Source organism: Miscanthus floridulus, chromosome 19 (genome assembly GCF_019320115.1).
Source record: "Miscanthus floridulus cultivar M001 chromosome 19, ASM1932011v1, whole genome shotgun sequence".
Classification (NCBI taxonomy): domain Eukaryota; kingdom Viridiplantae; phylum Streptophyta; class Magnoliopsida; order Poales; family Poaceae; genus Miscanthus; species Miscanthus floridulus.
In genome coordinates this window covers 42068840-42095291 of record NC_089598.1, presented here as the reverse complement: position 1 = coordinate 42095291, position 26452 = coordinate 42068840, and the positions used below count along the sequence as shown (strand labels likewise).

Genomic DNA, 26452 nt, shown 5'->3' with positions numbered 1-26452 from the left:
CTCGTCATGCGTCGCCCACGGGCGGTGTATCTCATTGACTACGCTTGCTTCCGTCCCCCAAATACCCACCGTGTTCCTGCCGCAGCCTTTGTCGAGCACGTCCAACAAGTCAGCCACTGGACTGAACGCAGTGTACGTTTCCTGACACGTCTTTACGAGCGTTCAGGCCTTGGTGAGGAAACAGCCGTGCCAGTAGTAGGCCACTACATTGACCCGTACAAATACAGCAAGTTTGAGGACGGCCGCGAGGAGGCAGAGATGGCTGTTTTCTCGGCCATTGATGAACTGTTCTCGAAGACAAGCATTGCATCGCAAGTCGTTTGGGCTTATTTGACTGATAAGCTTGGCTAAAAGTACTATTGACTGATTTGGTGTGAGAGAAAAGTATTATTCGTTAGGTTGAAAAAATACGATTTATAAGTCAAACAAGCCCAAACGAACAGGGCGATTCTCGTCACAAACTGCAGCGAGTTCAATCCAACACCAACTTTCTCTCACATGATTATAAACCGGTACAAAATGCGCAGCGACATCCACCATATCCACCAGTCCAGTATGGGGTGCAGCGCAGGACTAATCTCGGTAGAGCTTGTGAAAAACCTCCTGCAAGCTGCGCCATTCGGTGCAAATGCTTTAGTTGTTTCAACGGAGACCCTGAGTGCCAATCCCTACCCGGGAAACGAGCGAGCTATGCTGCTTCCGTTTTGCCTCTTTCGCATGGGCGGAGCTGCAGTACTGCTGTCAACTTCCCCAAGCATGGCCAGATTCCGACTTAGGTGCATCATGCGTACACTCACCGCTGCAAGTGACCAGTCATACCAATGCATCTGCAAAGAGGAAGATGACAAGGTTGATAGAATATTATAGGATCAACTAGCTATAGATCTAGCATGTGTACTTACTTTTAAAATAAATAACGAGTCCTAGAACATGTACTGGTACGGGATTAACAGATAGTGAGAGAGAGATTGAGGAGATGCAAACCATCGACTGCCTTCGTAGAAGATGAGCTAGCCATGGGGTTGCTTGACGGTGGCGCGGTGAAGCCCGGCGGTGAAGGCACTGTCGCGGTGGCGGCGGTGTAGAGGCGGCGGTGACTGGTGGCGGAGCTTCCCGTCGCTGGCAACGCCCCTCTCTAGATCATCAAGGGTTTAGGGACTGTAGCACTACCCCAGATCTGGATATCACTGTCGGTTCAAAAACCCCCTTCACTGTCGGATTTTGAACCGACAGTGGCATACCAGCAGTGATGTGGGGTTGACATCACTGTCGGTTCTTAAAAACCGACACTGATCTACAGACAATAGTGTCGGTTCGTGGCTCCACCCGACAGTGTCTAGTTGAATAACACTGCCGGTTTGTAGTCCCCACCGACAGTGACATTTGCTTCAAGAGTGTCGGTTCTTGCCCAAACCGGTAGTGTAGATCAAGCCAACACTGTCGGATTATGGCTCAAGCCGGCAGTGTTGATCAAGATAACACTGTCGGTTCTTGACCCAAGCCGGCAGCGTTGAGCAAACCAACACTGTCGGTTGATGGCTGAAGTAGGCAGTGTTGATCAAGACAACACTGTCGGTTCATGGCTCAAACCGGCAGTGCGGAGCAAGAGAACACTGTCGGTTCATGGCTCAAGCCGGCAGTGTTGAGCAGTCCAACACTGTTGGTTCATGGCTCAAGCCGGCAGTGTCGAGCAAGATAATATTGTCGGTTCATGGCTCAAGCCGGCAGTGTTGAGCAGTCCAACACTGTTGGTTCATGGCTCTAACCGGCAGTGATGGTTACGACAACACTGTCGGTTTGTTACTAACCGGCGATGATGGCCCATTCGCATTTTATTGTTTTATAATTTATTTTAATTTATATTTTTTTGTGGGATCGGGTTTCGCTTTATATACGCTACGTAGACGATAGGTCCATAAATATTAAACATTACAAATGTTACAGTTACAGTTCAAATGTTATATCTAGATCTCGATCCTTCAAAACAAAAAAGAAATGTTCTCAGACTTCTTACAATAATCTGGCGAGCTGCTCTGGGCCATACTGGTCCTTGTACTTCACGGATTGTGCAATAGAAAATAGTCCATCTTTTTCCAATACCTCGGCTAAGATGAATTTTGACAGCTCCGGTTGTAGTACGACGATCTCCATCTCTAGCAGCCTTTCGTGCTTAAATTTCTTGCGCTGTCGTTCAAAAAAGATGATATCCAAAGAGGAACAATAAATCATTTTGTTGAATTATTAACGGACATAAATGAAATGGGGATTATACACACCAACTTATCGGCTTCTTCCGATTTCCCGCCGATGTAGCGAAGCATTGCCCACATTACATAAAACCCGCATTCATTGTTTCCCGCCGGCTGTGATAGGTACTTCCCCTCCATTTCGACAACCATGAATAGGGACCGGCTTCCCACCGATATGGCTTCTTCGGACACTGAGCAACATTAAAAGGAGAAACATTAGAAAGCGGGTATGTGTGATTAGAAAATAATATGTTATTAGGAATCGCTTACTAATTCAGCACTGACACCAGTGCATCCAGATGATGAAATGGTTTTTTCTTCGAGTCCCACACCTCGAGTAGATTTTTGGCAAGATTAACACAAATGAAGACGAAATGGTTGCTGCAATCACATAATCCTAATTATCGAATAATCTTAACGAAAAAAGAAGCATAAAATTAAAAGCCGAGAACACATACTCGCAGTTGTAGGCTAGAAGTATGTGGGTTTTCTTCTTCATCGTGAATTCGTCGAAAACAACAATCAATCTCTGTTTTAGGTCTTCCACATCACATCCATAGAGGCCTAGACATGTCCTCTCATTGACTCGCATGGGGTCCAAGAAGCCTATGTAATCCCATTTGCTTTTTAGAATGCAAAATTTTGCTATACACCTACATAAAATCATGGGAAGTGCTCAAAAGTTAACAATTTGTGTATCGAGAGAGTAGTTAATTGTAATATCGTGTGTGTAGGGTACTTACATAGTCCACAGCGTCAACAGTTGAACATCAAGATCGCGTTTCTGGTATAGCTGGAACAAGCACTCCCACTCGACATTGAACTTCTCTTCTTCAGGATAATTGAAAACATGTGGCGAATAGATAATAACCTCAAAACCAAAGTTGTCCGTCTCTGTTGCTTGAGCCATGTAATATTCATGTAAATGGCGCATATATGTTGTCAGATTTTTATACTCATGATCGTGAACCAAAAAATTGCCCCTTACATACTTCATTGCTGGTGTTGTCGTCCCTTGTACATCATAATAGATGGTCGTGGCCTCTTCCATGGTTAATCCTGGGTTGTCTTCGACGTACTTCTGTATGTTCCTTAAATCTTTATTGTGTATTTCTTCGTCTCTTGTTGTAGCGTATTTATTTTGTGTTTGCCTTTCAAATTCAGACTTCAACATAAACGAAGGCAGTGAGGCACAGAGATTGAAGAAACTAATACAATCTTCCTTCTTGACGTGTGCTGTAAATTTTTCTTCCATCAAGGAGGTAACGCTGCCAATGAACGGCCTTTTTCTTTTCTATTGGTCCACTTTGGGAGCATTAGCGACCGAATCCAAGGACCTTTTCTGCGACTGCGAGGATATCCTTGATCTTGTTTTGGGCTGAGGTGGTGGAGGAGGAGGATGATGACGAGAATTCTATTTTCCCGGCGTTGATGAAGATGGAGTTGGACGAGGAGGAGGAGGAGGAGGAGGAGGAGGAGTCTCTTTTCTTGGGGCTGATGAAGATGGAGTCAGACGAGGAGGAATAGAAGGAGACCTCTATCTTCTCGGGGGTGATGGCTCCGGATGAGGAGGGGAGTGATCTCTGTTGGGAGATGGTGAGTTATCATCGTAGGTGGGCGAAGACTCGTAGTCATCCTCATCATCAGAGGACAATTGGTGGTCAAGCTTAATGAAGCACTTGCGCCAGGCCACTTGAGAGCCCTTGTTATGACCAAGTTTCGGCGTGTCTTCCGCTACGGGCTACTCAATGGGTATCTTGTTATACTTCTTATCAAGTATTCTGTCAATGGTGACGCGAGCGTACCCCAGTGGAATTGGGCGGCCATTAATTGTCCCGTCTCCCATAGGCCAGGCCTGGCCGAGCGCCACCTTGTCCTTTGTCCATTCTTGACGAATGTACAACCTGACATTGACGGGTTCAGGTGATGTCATCCACCGGATGAGGCACATTCACCTCTTCTTCGTCTGAGCAGGGTCGATCCACAGCTGCTGCGACTCCTAAACTGTGGGCTAAAGGCAGTAGGAGTAGGGTTTTGTGGTACTGCTGACCCCTTGGACAGTAAAGTTTGCTCAACTCGTGCTTCAACGGTCGCCTCAATCCGTAGCTTCCATTCTGTCTTCCATCTCTTTTAGTCTCCTCAAATACTCTGCCTCATGTTCCTCTCTACCCCTCGAGCGGCTCCGGTAAGTGTTAGATTCTTGGGGGAATGCTAGTTTCTAAGGAACAACACCAGGTTCCTCTAGTGCGACCAGGGTGCTCCTTGGTTCCGAGTGCTTAGGGTGAGCATGTCTTTCTCCCTATTAGAAGTGCGAGTCCCTTGCCTCACCTCCTCAGTTACCTAGGGAGATCCTCTGGATGAGTTGGCTCATGGGTACATTTGAGGAGCTAAAGCTCCCATCCTCGGCGTGCCGTACATTCCTCCTCATACAGTATATTACCGATCTGGGCTCCCAATCGGCGGTCTCAACCTGAACGCCTTCCTCAGCAAGGCGATCCATCTTTTGAAGTTCTGCTTCAAATTCTGGTATCTTTTTGGCATAGCCACGAGAGTCGAGGTGATGAGGATTCGTCGCTTTCTGCGAATTCTCCTTATTCTTCCTGCTCAGTTCTAAGTAGTCCTCGGATAACCTGTATTCCTTGAAAGCCTGCCAGAAGTCCTTCTGCTTGCTAAACTGTCCACCATCGAAATCTGGCTCTTTATTTTGGAGGACAAAATTCTTGTACAATGTCCCCTTGAAATTCTTGAAGCATGTTCCCATGATTTCTTTTGCTTTTTTCTTGACTAACTCCCTGTCATACTCGGCTAGGGAAAGTGAAATACTCTAGGATCTTGACATCCCATATGTAATCCTTCTCGCTTTCGGGAACCCTCCACCGGTCATCATCTTTCCCAATCCACTTCCTATACTTAATCGGGATGAAGTCCCTAACAAGTAACCCGAGGATGGTCTTGTATTTGGTCAAAGCTATAGGCGGTGAGAGTGGATCCCCGAATTCATCGAACTCAGTAATGTGCCAGTGTGCATTCCTACCAACAGGAACCTTTGACACGCCTCGCTTGGATCTGGCCTTCCTGCTACCCGAACCCTCTGGCTCCTCAGGCCGGTGGATGCTCCTGCTAGAGACACCAAGTAAGCTATGACCCTCTCAATTGATTAGCGTGTGTGGCTACATAGTGACATGATACCAAAGTTACCTGGCCATCTTGGTCATTTTGACCCAGATCGAGCAGGCCGGACGGGGTCCATGGCTGCTCATTCTCACTGACCTGATTGACACCAGTCACCGTTTATCGGATCATGCGGCTCTCCCATCCCAGCGATATCTACCGCTTCTTGTTGCCGATCAGTTCTTCGGCGACGGGGTAATAGGCGACGATGAGTCATGGCTATGACACGATCGTGGTTAGTTTTGGCCACGGACAACTACTAATAGCATATGTTCATATATATATATAATATGTTTAATACAAAGTCTAATAATAAGTCCACATACAACAAAGTCAAATAATAGCATATGTTCACCTAGAACAAATTCATTGTTTGATTGACCACATACAACAAAGTCCACCTACTCTTCTATGAAACTAAGCCTACATCAACTTCCAAATAAGAAAAGTGATGACCATAGCCATAAATAAAAGCATGACATCTTTCCAAGACCAATGAGCAATTCTCCTAATCTTCACACCTCCGGCGGGTGGCTTCTCTTAGATATCCAGTGCCAGCGGATGGCCATGGTTTGCATTCATTGGACCATAGTAGGCCGGTTGCCCATGGTTTGCAAGGTAGGCCGGATGACTATAGTAGGCCCTCAAAGCTTCAGCTTCTGTGTTGTATTTTTTGTGCAAATTACTAGGGTAGCGATTGACTTGAGCATAGCAATCTTCCCAGGTTCGATAAATCCCAGGCATGTGACCAACATGCACTACATACCATGCCATGGTTGCCTATACATTTAAGTAAATTAGGCACGCGGTAAGTGGTAATGGTAACTCACTGAACAAGAGTTATTATTCAAGTTATATGGCCAAACTAATTCTATTTAATGTTCTTTATCCTTGACATGATAAAAAATTACCTCAATAATTGGACTGTTTATTATTCAGAGATCAATGTGGTTTAGTAATCATACTCTGCTGCTGCTGCCGAGCCAATTTTAAAAGTTGTTTTTAACTTTTTTTTTCTAGAACAAACATCTATAGATGCTTTTTTAAGCATGCTATACATTCCCCCTAAGATTGAATCCCCAAACAATCAAATATTGCTATAGTGTAATTTGGCGGTCTAGGACTATGACAACAGGTCTCTGAAAATAGCATTATTTTTAAAATATACTAAAACTTATACAAGAAATAAATAATTTATTGTAGTATATATAAGAAAATATTAGATGAAAGGTCAAAGCAAAACATCTACAATAGAAAGGAAATAGGCAAGTCATTGTAATTAACCAACATGACCAGTCAAATAAAGTAGGACCCTATCAAAATATTAGAGTTGCATACATTCTTCATCTTTAAAACTATTTTAAAAAAATTAGTTCTATAGGTCTAAAATATATATACTCCATCCTCACATCCAAAAACATTGAGCATCAGTGGCACTACAGACTAGACATTCATGATCAAACTGTATGCTAGCATTGCAATAAAGTAGCAGTAACATAAATTATGGCAAGTAAATTATCATATCAAACAATAAGTTGTAGTACTTGGTAAATGAAAAGCCTCTACTGATTCAAGTAAGCAGTTGTGGGACAAATCAGCCAGAAATTCTTATCTAACTCTTACACAAACAGAACACTTAGCTGGCATTTCATCTAACACTTAGCGGGCAGTGAGCCACGCACTCACCATGTGGGTGGTAAAGCAGCTGTCCGCGGGTGCTCCTGAAGGCCTCGGCGGTGCTCCGGCGTCGGGCGGTGGATGGCGTGGGGAGTGCTCCGGCGTGGGGCGGTGCACGAGCAGTCGGCGTCGAAGAAGAGGAGCGCGGGGCTAGGAACGGCGGCGCGGAGAGCGGTGGACGGTTGCTCCGGCATGGGGCGGTGCACGGGCCTCGGCGTCGAAGAAGAGGAGCGCGGGGCTAGGAATGGCGGCGCGGGGGGCGGTGGACTGGATGCTCCGATGTGGGGCGGTGCACGGGCAGTCAGGCGTCGAAGAAGAGGAGCGCGGGGAACGGTTGGTGCGAGGTTGAAATTTGGATAATTTCAACCCGCGACGGCCTTTTATACCAGATCTCATCACTGCCGGTTCTAACTAGAACCGGCAGTGATGTACCCCCATCACTGCCGGTTCTAACGAGGAACTGACAGTGTTATGGGTACATCACTGCTGGGCCATTCTTTAAACCGGCAGTGATGCAGGAATATAAATTGAAAGAAAATGCAAAAAAATTGTGTTGCATCCCTGATTCGAACTGAAGCCTACAAGTTCTAGAGCAGCGGACAAACCATTGAGTTATTACCTGATTTCAGAGAGTTTGAAGGAATTTATTCCTTTGAGTGATTATCTGTCCCTGCTTTGCGCGTAGGCCCTTCAACTCCCTGGCCACACTGGTCGCGCGGTTCCCATGAAGATTGAAGAGCCGCTATTTACCGAGGAGTCCCCACGAAGAGACGCCATCCTTGGATTGGTCGCGGCCCTTCAGTTCCCCACGAAGAGACGCCGCGTTTACTCCCCGGCCACGCTGCTCGCGCCGGTTCCCAAACGCAGGCGCGCGCGCTCCGTCTTCCCAACGCATGTGCAATGGCGGTTCAATGGCGTTCCCAACGCAGGCGCGCTCCAGTCTTCCGAGGGGTGGGAGTTATGGCACCAGTGATCAGTTCCACCCATAGACACGCCTATATAAGCCAGGCCACCATTCACACAGTCGGCCGCCATTGCACCACCGCGCGTCAAGAAAGCGAAGCACACCCTTCCCACGCACACCTCGCTCCGGCCCTCGACGACCACCCGCTGCCACAATGCCTCGCTGCTTGAAGACAAACATGGGTGATGCTGAACCCGTCGTCCTCACGTCGCCCCCCGACGCCTCCACTGACGCCGTCATCCGAATCGGACCTCAAGGTGAACCTCGAGGACGATCCGGACCGTGAGACCGCATCGGAGGAGGAACCAGAACCTCTTCTGGTGGAGGAGGTCGTCTTCAACTCGTTGGAGATGGCTCGGAAGGAGGAGGAGGACCAGCACCTCTGCGCCATCACATAGAAGGAGACCGACGACTGCATCCTGAAGCGCGTCGTCGAGATCTCCAAGGAGGAGGAGCGCCGCCGCGAGGAGGAGGAGCGCCACCGCCAGGAGGAGGAGGAGCACCGCCACCGCCAGGAGGAGGAGACCGAGCGGCGTCACGCGATGGATGTGGAACAGCGCCGGTGCAGGGTTGAGCGAAAGAAGCACGAAGAGGAGCACCGGCGGCGGGGGGACGACGACGTAGGCAGCACCGGCAATAATTAGTAGCACTAGTGATTAATCTATGTCTTAGGACAATGTAACAATTTACTGGTGCTCAAAAAACCGTGTCGTCGAATCCTTTATTTGATCATCTTCACCTTGGTGCTGAGAAATACCGTGTTGCAGCATGTCTGTGTTCTTGCAGTGATGGGGGTACATCACTGCCGGGCCATTCTTTAAACCGGCAGTGATTTCAGTGTAGCGGTTACAGCATAAGTAAATTATATTTTCATCTCCTTTCGAATACCTCCTACTGGCACAACGGTTAAGACCCTGCAACTTAGCCCCCGATACCCGTGTTCGAATCCCGGGCACCCCAATTTTTTGGATATAATTTTATTATTTATTAAGCGGTGTAAAGGTCAAAAGACAAAATAAATAAACCAGACACACATCCTATACTATCGTAGCGGTTAAGTGTCTGAACTCTGTAGTCCGAGACCCGAGCTCAAACCCGAGGGCTGGCACAAATATTTTTTAATTTTTTATGTATCACTACTGGTATTCAAAATCAACCGACAGTGATAACAAGCATCACTGTCGGTTTTTTCCCATCACTGTCGGTTTATTGAAACCGACAGTGATGTTTATATATATTAAAAAAATTATTTTACATACTGAATAAATAGAAGCATATGTATTTCTATGTCAAAATGGCTTGAAATTTTTTTGGCATGCTTGTACACCCAAATTAAGACCCCACACAGGATCTTAGGTTTTTATGATCATTTTTTTATTTATTATATTTTTCTCTGTGCCCAATGAGACAAAAGAGGGTGAATTTCATCTTGGACCCAATAGATTTTTTCATTCCACCTGCATAAAATTCTTATCCCTAGGGCACATTAGAGCCTGTGTAAAAGTTTGGCACCATTCTGGATCTTTTCGTGGGTAGACTCAGTTCAACCTATAATTAAACGGTCTCGTCACGTGGAAATTCAATTAAACCTCAGAAAGTAGCAAACCATCTTCGGAAAATCCAAAACTTGGTGTTTCCTTCACACATGGCACGTGCAAGCCTGAGAAAAAGTTTGAGACTAATACGACACTGGAATACATATGAACCACAGAAACCTTGATAACCTATGTGTATAGTCATGGTTCGATGAAAGGGCACATGTACCTCCGTGAAGCATGTATACACCACCTATGTCGAAATGGCATGAAATTTTTTTGGCAAGCTTGTACACCCAAATTAAGACCCCACACAGGATCTTAGGTTTTTATGATCATTTTTTAATTTATTATATTTTTCTCTGTGCCCAATAAGACAAAAGAGGGTGAATTTCGTCTTGGACCCAATAGATTTTTTCATCCACCCCCACAAAATTCTTATCCCTAGAGCACATTAGAGCCTGTGTAAAAGTTTGGCACCATTCAGGATTTTTTCATGGGTAGACTCAGTTCAACCTATAATTAAACGGTCTCGTCGCACGGAAATTCAATTAAACCTCAGAAAGTAGCAAACCATCTCCGGAAAATCTAAAACTTGGTGTTTCCTTCACATGTGGCACGTGCAAGCTTGAGAAAAAGTTTGAGACCAATACGACACCGGAATGCATATAAACCACAGAAACCTTGATAACCTATTTGTATGGCCATGGTTCGATGAAAGGGCACATGTACCTCCGTGAAGCATGTATACACCGCCTATTTCGAAATGGCTTGAAATTTTTTTGGCAAGCTTGTACACCAAAATTAAGACCCCATACAGGATCTTAGGTTTTTCTGATCATTTTTTATTTATTATATTTTTCTTTGTGCCCAATGAGACAAAAGAGGGTGAATTTCATCTTGGACCCAATAGATTTTTTCATCCACCTCCACAAAATTCTTATCCCTAGGGAATATTAGAGCCTGTGTAAAAGTTTGGCACCATTCTAGATTTTTTCGTGGGTAGACTTAGTTCAACCTATAATTAAACGGTCTCGTCGCATGGAAATTCAATTAAACCTCAGAAAGTAGCAAACCATCTCCGGAAAATCCAAAACTTGGTGTTTCCTTCACACGTGGCACGTGCAAGCCTGAGAAAAAGTTTGAGACCAATACGACACCGGAATGCATATGAACCACAGAAACCTTGATAACCTATGTGTATGGTCATGGTTCGATGAAAGGGCACATGTACCTCCGTGAAGCATGTATACACTACCTATTTCGAAATGGCTTCAAATTTTTTTGGCAAGCTTGTACACCCAAATTAAGACCCCAGACAGGATCTTAGGTTTTTCTGATCATTTTTTATTTATTATATTTTTCTCTGTGCCCAATGAGACAAAAGAGGGTGAATTTCATCTTGGACCCAATAGATTTTTTCATCCACCCCCACAAATTCTTATCCCTAGGGCCTATTAGAGACTGTGTAAAAGTTTGGCACCATTCCGGATCTTTTCGTGGGTAGACTCAGTTTAACTTATAATTAAACGGTCTCATCGCGCGAAAATTTAATTAAACCTTAGAAAGTAGCAAACCATCTCTGGAAAATCCCAAACTTGGTGTTTACTTCACACATGGCACATGCAAGCCTGAGAATTTTTTGAGATAAATATGACATCGGAATGTATATTTCTAGTTGCCCAACAAATGTTACACGAATTACATGCATGACAATAATTAAACACACAAAGCCGTACATATTAAAATTAGAATCCAATTAAACTACGACCTTGAAAACCTACTAAATAAACATTAATTACCATCAGAATCACTGCCGGGATCGATCGGGCCACGCACACTAACATGCTTCTATAGCCATATATGGTAATTGATGTCACAGATTATGTATCCGCTTGTATCGATGAAGTCCAATGCCCGTATGAGTGCACTCTCTCGTGCCTCACAATACTGAAAGAATGGTCGGCCATAGATGTAACCTACTGAACGACCACTGCCCCTGTTAGTAATCCTTATCCAGTACTGGCGTCCTTCTGTAGTGAGCTGGCCGAGGTTTCCATTGCAGAACTCCCAATCGTACCCGAGTTGCTCCGTAGCTTGGTCTAGAACGGCCCACAAGCCACATGCAGCATAGGTAAGGTCCTGTAGCGCTATCTGCATATGGAGAAAAAGAAAAAAATAGAGAATGTTATTACAATATTAAACAACAAATAACCACGACTCAGGTATAAGTGACCATTTTACCGCATCTGCATGGTTGTAGCTCGCAAACCATTCGCTTGCTTGCGGGACGGGGATATCACCAGCATTCAAAGCAAGTGCCTTGAAGTGCGAGAAATCAGGCACATCATAGCAAATACGTCAAAGTGCCTCTAAACAAATGCGCACGGTAGTTAATTGGGCGCTTATCATGTCCAAGCTCGGTATTCCGGTCCCGTGGATATGGTTCCGATGATTTGAACCCTCACATGGATGAAAAAACTAAGTTCACACGTCCATAGCCGACCACTTGCATTAGATGTCGTGTTCTCGATGATGTCCGAGATAAAGAACCAGCTAAGTGCTGTTCGCAGCCAATCTATTGGGGATATAGTCTGCGACATATATATGCAAGCAACAATGATATTAAACTAATTACAGTGATTTGTTAGCATCAAAAAACAAAAGATGTTGGAAAATATTTCATACAATAGCTGGAACAGGGAACCGTGGAATGGCCACGTTAGGAGCGAATGGCTCATCGCCAGGGTGGAAACCTGGTTCTTGTGGTGGGGGAGGTTCGTTGTTCATACCACCTGATCGATAAAATACAAAAAAAATATGAACTTAAAATATATGCACAAAAAATTCTTCCAAGTAAAATGTGGCAACATAATTAAATATAGGTCGAATGCAAGGAATAAGAATATATATAAATGTAGAATGCAAAGAAACATGAATATAAATATAGATCAAATGAATATAGATAGAATATTAGAGAAGACAACATATCAATACCATTGAAAAATGCAGGAGCCATGACCAAATCACGTAGAGAGAGAGAGAGTGGATGTCTTGAGAAGTGAGAGTGAAACGTGAGAAATGAGACTGAGAGAGTTCGTGGGTGGGTGGGATCGATGTATGTGGCCGGCAGTTTGTTTTATATAGGGGGGCATGGACATCACTGCCGGTTTTTAAATAGAACCGATAGTGAAGGTGTATATCACTACCAGTTTTTAAATAGAACCAACAGTGAAGGTGACTATCACTGCCGGTTTCTAAATAGAACCGGCAGTGAATGTGCATATAAGTAAATGATATATTTATTTAGATACTACAGTGGAAAAGTTTTAACAACAACGATATATTTATTTAGATAGTAATGAAATACATAAAAAAATTACAAAAAAATTAGAAATAAGTTACATATACGATAACAAAGACCTTACACTAAAATTCCATATACGATAACAAAGACCTATTTGCATACAAGTCAATGTTACCATCAATGTGTATCAACACATTATAATTTAACCGCCTCAGTAGCATTCTTCTAGCACCAACTAGTGTCAAACAATAGCACCGAGGTGGTCTATGAGCTATACCGGTTGGAGATGACAAGGTGGCATCGATGAATCCATGCCTCTGCTGTACATGGCCTTTTTCTCGGTACAGTCCAGAGCACATCGGATTCAGCTCGGCACCGCACCGATGAACCAATGCCGCTCCAGGATGGGAAATTGCCCAAAGCACACCAGGTCTCTCTAGACATACAGTCCAGAGCGCACCACAGCGGATGGCTCTGTGAACCTTGTGGCATCCCCAATCTTCGGTGTTGCTCTATCTTCAGTAGCATTCTTCTAGTACCTCATGTGGGCACCATTTTGGTGGACTACGATGCATAATGATATATGTGGTTTGTTGTGAGAGGAAAACATTGTATCATGGCTGATAAGGCATGGCTGAAACCAACATGCATGGAGAGGCTAGCTCCTAGCCGAGGGCCATTTTATAGGGGCTAGCTCCTAGCAGTGTTCCAACGGTTGTGGTCATCGGAGCACTGTTGGCATGTGAGGAGCATCTACACATCACGGTCGGTTTTAGTTTAAAAACTGACAGTGAATTGGGCCTTCTGTGTTGGTTTGAGCAACCGACTGTGATAGAAGATATCACTGCCGGTTTTGAACCCAAAACCGGCTGTGAAGGGCCCTGCGGCCAACTTTAGGTAAAAAAATATAAAAAAACAGTGTCGGTTTGGAGCCTGTCATCGCAACCTTTTGTAAAAAATATAAAAAAGTTTGGCCCGCCTAGGATTCGAGCGCGGGTCTCAGAGTACAGAGTGCGCGGCCTTAACCGCTGAGCTAGAATAGGGAGTTCACTTAGTTTACTTTTCTTTATTTATTTATTAATAGAAATAATGCAGTTAGTTTATATTCTAAAATAACACAAAAATTTGTGTCTTGATTATTTAATTCTATGATAATGAATTAATGGTCTATAATTATCAAATAATAGTGTTTGTGAACATCATCTTAATATTTGATTACATAGTCAATAATTAAATTGTAGAGATGCGCACAAAATATAAATTAAATATTCAGTGCGAATTACTGATACAACGTCTGCATAATGATTACATAGTTAACAATAATCTAACTATCTTTAGGTGCATCAACAATGAGGGCCTCATTGTGATCAATTCATATGTAAGCAGGTTTGTCACCCTCTTGAAGGATAGGTAGGAGTACGTTCGCCCCGAATGCAGGCATTTCCTGATAGCCCCTTAGTCTTCTTCGTCCATACTCCATCGACACCGACAATCTTCCTTTTCCCTTCTAGGACTACTTTTAGCCTTCCTTTTGTCTTGTTGTCCCTTGCATAGAAGACTTGCATAACATCTCTTGCAAGGACGAACGGGTCGTCTCTGTATGCGGTCTTAGTGAGATCAACGGTAGTAAACCCTTCGCTGTCAGTGTTGATTTCCTTGAGCCGAACTCACTGGTTGCAAAAAAGAGCTGCCTTCAACGGACCGTAGGCTAGCTCCCATATCTCCTCTATGAAACCATAGTATGTCGCCTGCACGTTGCCGTTTTCGTCATGAGCATCAAAACGAACACCACAATTTTGGTATGTGCTCTTTCCATCTTGTTTTTTGTGTAAAATGTGAATCCATTGATCTCATACCCTTGGTACTTAAGATATGTACTCGAAGGTCCCTTGGCTAAGGCATCTAGTTGATTACCCAACTTTATTCCAAGCAAGCGACGTCGCAACCAACTGACAAATTCCTCCTTATGTTTTTTATCCAGCCAAGCCTGTGACTTGCTCGGATACAAAGTTTGTAGTGATTGCCTGTGCTCGTCAATGTATGGCATCACACCCTCGGCTTGCTGGAGAACAGCGAACTGTGCCTGTCTGAAAGAAACAAAGTCGTCTACTATAACAGATTTCTCCCCGACCATTCCTTTGCCACGTAGTCTTCCCTCATGACGAGATTCTAGAACTCCAACCCTTTTGATGTCCAGATAATATGTGCAGAACTCAATGGCCTCCTCCGTTGACCATCCTTCAACCATGCCCCCTTCTAGCCTGAATCTGTTCCTAACATATCTCCTGAAAACTTTCATCAATCTTTCGAAAAGGAACATCTGATGCAGGTACATTAGGCCAAGGGCTCTAATTTGGTCAACAAGATGAATGAGCAGATGCAATGAGATATCAAAGTAAGTCGGCGGGAAATGCATCTCAAGCCTAACGAGAGTTTCAGCTATGTCCTGCTGCAGCTGCTCTAGCGTGGACACATCAATGACCTTTTTTGAGATCGCATTGAAGAACGAGCAAAGCTTTATGATTGGGGCGCGGACCTTTGGGGGGAGGATACCATGTAGGGCAACAGGGAGAAGCTGAGTCATAATGACATGACAGTCATGGGCCTTCATAGGGCCATAGTTGAACTTGGGTTCTCTCATGTTCACTAGCCTCTTTGGGTTCGCACAGTAGCCCGTCGGGACTTTGAGTTCATTGAAGAAAGAAATAAGCGCACGCTTTTCTTCCTTCTTTAATGTCCATGACGAAACCAGAAGTTCGAACTGGCCATTCTCTAGCTCCACAGGATGCAGCTCCTTCCTGATTCCCAAGTGTTGCATGTCCAGATGTGTGGCTAGTGAATCCTTTGATGTCCCCCCTGGTGTCCATCAAGGTGTTAAGAGTGTTAGCGCACACGTTTTTAGTGATGTGCATGGGATCAAGACAGTGGCGTACACTCAAAAATGGCCAGTAAGGTAGTTTCCAGAAAACTAATTTTATCTTCCAAACTGCTCCCATCAGGCGCTGCTACTAGCATTGTCCCCCTTCCCAAGGACAACCTCTAGTTTGTTGAGTTCTCGAAGTATCGCAGACCCATCTTCGATATTTTAGAGCTAAGCATTTCTCAATAGTACCATTGAAATCTTTTCTGTTCCTGCGGTAAGGGTGATCATTAGGTAGGAACCTACGGTGTCCCATATAAACTATCTTTGAGTTATTTGGCAGATTTACTGCATCGGTGTCGTCCAAGCACTCGACACATCCAATATAGCCTTTTTTCTTCTATCCGGACAACGAACCTCGACCTAGTAGGTCAGTGATTGTAGCGATAAGTACTCCCTTGATCGTGACATGTTCCTTTTTGTACTCGTCCCAAACATCCGGCACACCCTTTTCAAACATCTCCACTAGTTCATCGATCACTGGTTCCAGAAACACATCGATGTCCATTCCCAGGCTGTCTTGGCCCTTGGATCAGCAGTGGCATCTGGATGTACGACCGCTTCATACAGACCCAAGGTGGAAGGTTGTATATATAGAGCGTCAGTGGCTAGGTGCTATGATTGCTTCTAACCTGGTCGAAAGGATTCATCCCATCTGTGCTCAAAGCAAACCAAAGGTGCCTTACCTCTCCATCGATGTCCTTATAGAACATAGTATTGACAGTCCTCCAGTCATACCCATCGGCGGGGTGCCTCATCATTGTATCTTTCTTATGCTCTTCGCCATGCCAGCGCAACAGCTTGGCTGACTTTGCACATGCAAATAGCCTATGCACCCGTGGAGCTATAGGGAAATACCAAACGATCTTTATGGGACCTCCTCTGGTCTTGGTACCCTCATCTGACGGCCCTTCCTTATACCGTGGAGTTTCACACTTGGGGCACTTGTCCAAGTCTTTGTATTTTTCTCCATGGTACAATATGCAATCATTGGAACACGTGTGGATTTTTTCAACCTCAAGGCCGATGGGGCAGATCATTTGCTTGGCCAAGTATGTCTTTTCTGGCAACTCATTTTTTCTAGGAGCATTTTCCTTACTATAGCTAACAACTGATCGAAGCCTTTATCGCTCAATCCGTTTGTCGATTTGAACTCTAACAGCATGATGTTGGCTTCCAGTTTGCTTATTGGATAATTCCTATACAATGGTGTTTTGCCATCTTGTCTCATTTTCTCTAGCTTTCTCAGCTGTCTTTCACTAAGACATCCGGTCTCTACATTACGTAGCAGCTGAGAAATGCCATCGTTATCCTCGGTGTCGTCAGCTAGCGTGTTCCTAAACACATTATTAACTGTGGGCCATAGGTTCCATGTTGACACTAGGTTCCTCGTCAGCATCGTGGATGGCTACGTCAGGCATGTCCACATCATCATCGTTTTCCCACAGAACATTCACACCAACCTCGCCATGCATAGTCCAGTATCGTATAGTTTGGCATGAACCCCCTGGTAATCAAGTGTGATCGTATAGACTCAATTTGATGAAAGTTCCTATGATTCTTGCAATCTTTGCATGGGCAGAAGACAGGGTTCCCATTCCCAGCATGGGCTTTGGCATCAGTGATAAACTAGCTGACGCCATGCATGTACCGCTTGTCCGTCCGGGACTAGATGCATCCACTCTCGATCCTATCTCCGCACAAAAAAATACTGATACAGTAATTACAAAGAATTAATAAGAAATCGAGCTTCATGAACAACAATTGTAGCTCGAAAGTACCATTTTTGGAAAACATTATTGTACACTAATTATTGAAAAATTGAAATTGGTAGCCCCTGGCCCTGTAAATTGAAAATCATAGTAAAAACAATTATTGCACAATATTGAAGAACAACTATTCTACTCTACTTCTAAGAACTAAATATAGCATCACATACTAACAATGATGATCTTGACCACCATGGAATAATTAGCTAGGAATTTAAATATGTTCATAGACACCAACCTTTTGGATGATGGATTCACCACAATTTGAGCCTTGCACAAATGTCCAATTGCAAAAGTGCTCTCTAGAATGGAGAAAGAACTAGAATGAGAATCAAGCAATGTAGCCATCAAAACGAAGCTAATTAAGCAACAAAATCAAAGGAGTGGATGTTTGTTACTAACCTTAAAGCAAAAAGATCAAGCCATTCTTCAAAATCCAAGCACTAGCTTCATGGTGAAGAGCAGCCGCAACAATGGAGGGAAGGGCCCAAAAGCGCGCCTCTGTTCTCGGGATGGAAGAGGGGAGGAAGAAGAGGACGGCTACAGCCTTTTTGTGTTGTAGGCTTATCACCATCGGCTCTTGGCTAGAACCGACAGTGATAGTGCCTAATCACTGTTGGCTCTTGGTTTAAACCAGCAGTGATGAGTGCCCGCCAAAACATTGCCGGTTCAAGCCACAAACCGACAGTGATGTGATCCTTCACTGCCGGTTTTAGCCCAGCCCCAATCATTTTTTCATTTTCAAGCTCATAACCGGCAGTGATGAGGCTGGCAGTGATGTGCAAATCTGGCGTAGTGTAGGTGGGGTGTCTGGCAGGCTCAGGTGAACCTCGTGCCTTGTGCCCCGACCCCCACCTCCATTTTTATGGCGCTGTGCGATGGGGTCCACCAACCATGGAATGGTTGGGCGCCCAAGATCAGGACACGGATCTAAGGGCCTAATTGGTCATTGGGCTAACTGGTGGAGATCATCTAACATTCTCCTCCTTTATCTCACCTTATGACTTAAACTCAACTTACCTACTTTATCTTGTTTCCATTCCATCATAGACCAGTGCATAGAGCGTGTCTCATCGTCACTGGTCAGTTGCCATTAGATTAAACAGCTACAATGCACCTCTCTATTTTGAAATAGATTCTCAACTAGGCCCTTATTTTCTAGGAATCATAGACTTTCCCTTAAACCCATGCCGGCTAAGTGTTCTCTGAACACTGCTGGGTGGTAAGCCTTTTGTAAGCGGATCCACGAGCATCTTTTCCGTTCTTATATGCTCAAGACTAATTATATGATCCCGGACTTTATATTTCACAACATCATACTTTATGTTAATGTGTTTGGCAGCACCACTTGGCTTATTGTTGTGAGCATAACATACTGCTGGATTATTATCGCAGTATAACTTAAGTGGCTTATGTATGTCGTCTACCACTTTCAACCCGAGCATGAATTTCTTCAGCCAATTCACCTGCCCTGTGGCCTCATAACATGCTACAAATTCAGCATACATTGTGGACTGATGTAGTGATAGTTTGCTTTGAGCTTTTCCATGATATAGTTCGTCCTGCGAGAGTGAATATATATCCTGACATTTATTTTCTATCATCTCTCACATAATCAGAATCTAATATACCCATCTATGTGCAGGGAATCAGATCTTCTGTACGTTAGCATGAGACCCTTCGTACCTTGCAAGTAACGCAAAACTTTCTTTACTAATTTCTAGTGTTCTATTCCTGGATTATCTGATATCTGCCAAGTAACTCAGTAACAAATGCTAAGTCAGGACGAGTACACACTTGAGCATACTGTAAACTTTCGACAAGCTGAACTATATGGAACCGCTTTCATTTGATCGATCTCATATTGGTTCCTAGGATATTGAAATTCCCCATATCTGTCGCCCTTGACTATGGGAGCAGGTGAAGACTTACAATTTTACATACTGTATTTCTTTAGAACCTTTTCTAAGTATGCCTTTTATGATAATCCTAAAACCCCTTTTCTCTATCTCGGTGAATTTCTATTCCTAGGACGAATGAAGCTTCACCGAGATCCATCATATGAAACTTCAAGGACAAGAACTTCTTTGTTTCTAGTAGTTGATAAACATCACTGCTAGCGAGCAAGATGTCATCCACATACAAGATTAGGAAAATGTATTTCGCATTCTTGAACTATGCATAAACGCAATTGTCCTCTATATTTTCTAGAAACCCAAACTTTCTTATTGTACTATCAAACTTCAAATACCACTGTCTTGAAGCTTGTTTTAATCCGTAAATGGATTTCTTCAAGCGGCATCCTATACGTTCTTTTCCTTCCACAACAAAATCTTTTGGTTGTGCCATGTAAACATTTTCCTCCAGATCCCCGTTTAGGAACGTCGTCTTTACATCTATCTGATGTAATTCTAAATCATAATGTGCCACAAGTGCCATTATGATTCTAAAAGAATCCTTACATAAGACTAGAGAAAATATCTCATTGTAATCTAATGCCTTCTCTTTGCGTGAAACCTTTCGCCACAAGTCAGCGCTTTAAACCTTTCTATATTCCCTTTGGAGTCATGTTTAGTTTTGTAAACCCATTTACAGCCTACTGTCTTGACTCCTTTAGGAATTGTTTCTAAGTCCCAAACACCGTTGGTTTTCATTGATTTCATTTCATCTTCCATGGCTTCAAGCCACTTGGATGATTGAGCGCTTCTCATGGCTTCTTCAAATGAGGTAGGATCACCCTCCATTTAAAATTTCTCACATTCATAAACTTCGTAGTCATTAGGAATGGCTGATCTCCTGACTCTTTGAGACCTTTCAGGGGCCTCATTAGATGACGCTTGTTCTATATGAGGCTGTTGTTGCTCCCCCTCATGTGTGACAACTGGTTCTAGGGGATCCTAAAGGATAGGTTCCTCATGTTCATTCATTGTTGTCATAGGAGAACTAACAACAGGTGCTGTTACTACAGTGTCTTGCACTATTGGTACAGCAACAACATGTAGCGTGAAGAATGGCTCCTGAACCATAGGAGTCAGAACATATACCCGCTTCTCTTCAAAACTAATTTCTCACGCTACCATGCTCCCCTTGATCATATCATCCTCCAAGAAGACATCATATCTTGTTTCTACAAACTTCATTTGTCTGTTAGGACAATAGAAGCGATAACCTTTTGACTTTTCTAGATAGCCAATGAAATGGCAACTGACTATCTGGAAGTCTAGCTTCCCTATGTTTGGGTTAAAAACTTTTGCCTCAGCTGGACAACCCCACACACGTAAATAGTTAAGTGAGGGTTCATTTCCTATCCACAACTCATACGACGTTTTGGGCACCGACTTGCTTGGCACTCGATTAAGAATATGAATGGCGGTTTTTAACTGCCTCCATTCATAAACTTATCAGTAAGGTAGAGTAACTTATCATGCTTCTCACCATATCCATTAAGGTACGGTTGCATCTTTTAGCTACTCCATTCTGCTGAGACTCGCCTCGGTGTAGAATACTGGGCTACTATGCCATTTTCCTGTAAGAACCTTGCAAAGGGTCCAGGAACTTGGCCATATGGGGTGTGTCGACTGTAGTACTCTCCCCCACGATCGGACCTTACTACTTTAATCTTTAAGTTGTGCTGATTTTCTACTTCAGCCTTGAATATCTTAAATTTATCCAATGCTTCCGATCTTTCCTTAACTGGATAAATATAGCCAAAACAAGAATAGTTATCTGTGAATGTTATAAATGAATCATAACCATCCACATTCTTCACAGGAAAAGGACCACAGATGTCTGTGTAAACTATTTCTAAAATTCCTGTGCTTCGTTTGGCATCTTTCTTTATTTTCTTAACGTACTTTCCTTTTATGCAATCAATGCATTGCTCTAAATCTAAAAATTCTAAAGGTGGAAGAATTGATTTCTTAATCAATCGCTCTATTCTCCCCTTCGAAATATGGTCTAAACGACAGTGCCATAATTTTGATGATACAACATGAAGTCTCTTCCGCTTATTACTTGCATTCATAGACGAAGAGGCATTCTCATTCTCAATACTTACATCATTCACATTCTCAGAAAGTGATAACAAATAAAGCTTGTCTTGTTGGAAGGCAAGACCAACACATTTATTATTATAAACAATCTAACATTTGCCATTACCAAAATGGCAATCATATCCATCATCATCTAAACATGAAACACCTATTAAGTTTCTTCGCAAAGAGGGTACATATAGAACATCTGAAAGCTTAAGTACAAAACCATCAACTAATTCTAGAGAGAGATCTCCAATGGCTTCAACTTCAACTTTAACTCCATTTGCTACTTTAATTCTTCTTTCTCCTCTTTGCAGGGTCCTCCTCGTATGGAATCCCTGTAATGAATTTGTAACATGAATAGTTGCATCTGAGTCAATCCACCAAGAAGATTTTGAATAACTTAAATACAAGGACTCATCTATGAATGTAATAATATCCTCACCTTTCTTCAAAAGGTTCTTCAAGAACTCTGGACAGTCCTTCTGGTAATGTCCACGCTTCTTGCACCATTTGCACTGATCCTTGTCAACTTGTACATTGTTGTTCTTCTGTTGGTGATCAATCTGAGGGGCTTTCCCATGAGGTTGGGCATTAAAATTATTCCTTTTATTGTTCTTCACAAGGTTTGTAGAATCACCCTATGAGCTTTTAAGCCTCTCCTCCTCTTGCACACACATTGCAATGAGCTTCTCAATGTCCCACTTATCAGGCTGCATGTTGTAAGTTAACAACAAAAGTTTCATACTCTTTCGGCAAGGAAGCAAAAACCAAATGAATCAGGAACTCATCTTTGAGCCCCAAATCCATTGGCTTAAGCTTCGATGTCGTGTTGCTCATCTTCAATATATGTTCTTTTATACCTCCAACAGAGTATTTCTCATTGAATAATTTCTTTATCAAGGTACTGGCATAAGCCTTTGAAGAGCCAGTGAACTGACTCTCCACCTTCTTAAGATACTTTGCGGCGGTATCACAATCTGGGATAGACCCTCTTATTGCATCTGAAATTGTGGACTTAGCCACCATCAAGCACTTGCGGTTTGAAATGTCCCATTTCTTACGTTCGAGATCATACTTCATCCGCACTTCTCCATGATCTCGCTGCCGAGCAGTGAAATCAGCATCAGTCTCACTATCTTCCCTCATCGGGTCCACTGGCTCAGTCGGACATGGGGAGGTAAGCGCTAGGTCATTTTCAGACAGCAGCAAGTGCTAGTTCATACTTCTCTCGCCATACCTTGTAGTTGACCCCTTCAAGAGGCGGTATGTGCGAGATAAAAGCCATTGGGTTGAGTCCTGAAAAACAACGTCAGAGATAGTTAGAAAATATGTCATCATAATTGCATGCTTTAATTTAACGTTGGTCAAAATTAAAATATACAACATTCTTATACACTAATTCTATATCACCGTTGAGCAGAAATAGAATTAATACATGGAAAACTTATGAATAAACATTATAATATTGTTATCATCAACGTTGGTCAGAAAAATAATAATATGATAATTTAACTTAAGCAAATATGACTACTCCTCCAATTAAAATTTTCCCGTTTGTTCAAAAATTAATCAGAGGATAAACTGATCATTGCAGCGGAAAACTCATACTTAATTGGTGAATTTTACCTACAGGAAAATTCTCTTTACTAATTTTATTTGAGCCATTAATCAAATACCAGGAAAAGAATAAATTCTCTAGAATTTAGAAAATGAAAAAGGGCTCAAAGCATCACTGTTTACTCGGCCCAAGCAGCAAAACGGCCCAACCTACCTTGCGCGCGCGCCCGCAGCTCCCTCCCAGGCCGCAACCTAGGCCTAGGCCGGGAAAGCGGCCTACCGCTCGCGCCCGCCTAGGCCAAAACTCGGCCCGCTCGCTCTGCATCGTCCATCTCAGATCGATGGTCGAGCGCGCTCCTCGGTGGAACAAAACAGCGCGCGGTGCCTCTCCCCCCAAAACCCTAGCCACTTCTCTCTCCCCCTTCTCTCTCTGCCCCAGCAGCACTGAACGAGTGAGCGAGAGCGTAGAGAGATGATGGCGCCATCGCCATTGCACGCGCTCCCCAAGTGGGTGAGCGCGCCACCAGTCGAGCGGCCTAGCGGCGGCGCCCATGGCCAGAGCTCGCACGCACCTGACGAGCAATGGCTCGGCCTTCTTCTCGCACGTCGGTGAAGCGGCAGCATGGTGTAGCAGCAAGGTAAGTCATCTCCCAAGCCCTTCCCCCTTTCGCCTTCTTCACTCTGATTGGATTTTCTTTCTCTTCTTCTCGGAACTTGTCCGATTTAGGGTTAGGGTTGAGTTAGGGTTAGGGTTTGGCTACTGTTCTTCTTCCCCGAGTTATCTATGCGGGTTAGGGTTAGGGTTTAAGTTCCTTTTCAAATCGAGACCCTTTCTTACTCCTTTTCTTCACCCGATTTGGGTTTAGGGTTCGTTGAACACTCTGCTTAGATCCGAATCGGATCTCTCACCTCCTTCTAATTGCTGCTACTCGGTTTTCTACCCCGATAAGCTAGATCTACGCCTTGTTAGGCGTCTGATACCATTGATAGAATATTACAGGATCAACTAGCCATAGATCTAGCATGTGTACTTACATTTAGAATAAATAGCGAGTCCTAGAACATGTACTGGTATGGGATTAACAGATAGAGTGAGAGAGAGAGAGAGATTGAGGAGGTGCAAAACATCAACCGCCTTCGGAGAAGACGAGCTGGCCATGGGGTTGCTTGACGGTGGCGCGGTGAGGCCCGGCGGTGAAGGCGCTGTCGCGGTGGCGGCGGTGGCCGGTGGCGGAGCTTCCCGTCACTGGCAACGCCCCTCTCTAGATCGGCTAGGGTTTAGGGACTGTAGGTGAAGGCGTCTGGTGGCTCAGGTGAACCTCATACCTTGTGCCCCTGGCTCCCACCTCCCTTTTTATGGCGCTGTGTGACGGGAGCCCACCAACCATGGAACTGGTTGGGCGCCCCCTGATCAGGGCACGCATCCAAGGGTCCAATTGACCGTTGGTGGAGATCATCTAATAAAGGGATTTACTGGTGTTAATCTCTCTACTGAACTGGTGGGCGTCGCTGCAAGAACTGTCAAAGCCAACATCACGTCCATTGCGCCTCTTGTACTCCCGCCCTCTTAAAAGCTTTTGTTTGCAGCATCCTTCGCCGCAAGGAAACTTCTCAATGGGCGGGTCAAGCTATATATCCCTGACTTCCTCTCTGTATTCCATCACGTGTGCATTCATGCAGCCAGGCGTGCAGTAATTGATGGTGTCCAACGCAACTTCAGCCTATCGGACGAGAAGATTGAGCCATCAAGGATGATGCTGCATCGATTTGGTAACACATCTAGCAGCTCAATTTTGTATGAACTGGCATATGTTGAGGCTAAGGGCTGCATGTGCAAGGGCAATCAAGGGTGGATGATTGGGTTTGGCTCTGGGTTTAAGTGCAACAGTGCAGTATGGGAGTGCATTCGACCTGTCCACGATGCACATGGACCATGGCTGACTGCATTGATCGTTATCCATTGCATATTCCCGGATACGCAAAAAGCATACCATAATAAATGGTGGATATGCAACAGCTAACATGCTGTTCCATCCACACGTAGCAGAGATAATGGACATGCATGTAACACATACCATGATATTACATCCACAAAGTTACCATAATGATGTATCATGTATGCATAAAAAGCAGGTTTGTTACAAACAACAAAACCTGCTGTAAACTTGGAATCAGGCCCATAAGCAAATACTTCTGCACCCAACAACTTATATGTATCAATACGTTGCGGATATGTGAAAATTAACAACAGTAACATGTGACTATTTTCAGAAAACATACGCAGACCCCCGACCCCCACTCGTGTGGCGACCCAGACGCCACCGCCAAACCCCACCACCGCTCCTCCTCCCTGGCCGCCGCCACCGCTCTCTGGATAGCTGTGGCGGCAGCCTGCTGTGGCGCCTAACAAGGCTACCCTACAGCATCCTCCACCTCCTCCCCTTCTCTCCTCATGATGACGTTTCAATTTTCGGCGACAAGGACGGCCGACGGTGAGCAAGAAGACCAATAGGGCACCGGATCCGCGTCCTCTAGCTCCGGATCTGGCGAGCCCTGCCCCGGATCCAGCTCCACCGGGCCGGCGGACGGAGACACGTTTCTGGCCGGCACATTTTTGGCAGACGGGCCGGACGCGGGCGTGGTGAGGCAGCGACCAAGGGTGCTAGCCACGGCGCTCAGACAGGCACTAGCGAGGCGAGCGTGGCGCAAGGCTAAGCGATGCGGAGGCCTGCAGCCAGGTCGAGGCGGGCTGCACGGCCATGGATCTCCTCCATGCCGCTGCTTGCGGTCGTGGGAACGCCGCACCGACTCGTGGCTCGGGATCTAACAGCACAGACGTCGCTCCGTCAAAGGGCTCCTTGTTTGGGTGGACTCGTTAACATCGCTCGACATGGTGTACAAGCTGAGGGAAGACACTACGTGCTTGGATTGGCTAGATCTGGGGGTGACCTCCGGCATCGCTGATCCACTCCGTCTCCTCGTTGTTGGTAAAGTTCTGCATGCCAAGTTGCGATTTGGCCTTGCTCACACAGGCATACGAAGCCTGGGTGAAAACCCTGCTTGGCTGTACCTCCAGGCCAGCGACGATGACGCCTATGGCGCCATATCCCCCCTGGAGGCATCACTGAAGATTTCAGTTCCTGCTATCGTGACAGCCCTTCCTAACTTGCGGCCATCCACTGGGCAAGTCCTAGGGCAAAATCCCTTCTGAGTCTGTTGCTCGGGACATCAATAGTGGCGCCCCTGGGCGTTGCTCCCCTTCCTGA

At 44.6% G+C, this 26452-nt stretch overlaps 2 pseudogenes; one reads left to right on the top strand and one right to left on the bottom strand.

Annotated features, from left to right (window-relative positions):
* On the top strand, positions 1–25182 carry LOC136525933 (3-ketoacyl-CoA synthase 6-like; annotated as a pseudogene).
* Positions 21918–22914, bottom strand: LOC136528247 (uncharacterized; annotated as a pseudogene).
* Positions 25183–26452: the final 1270 nt, after the last annotated feature.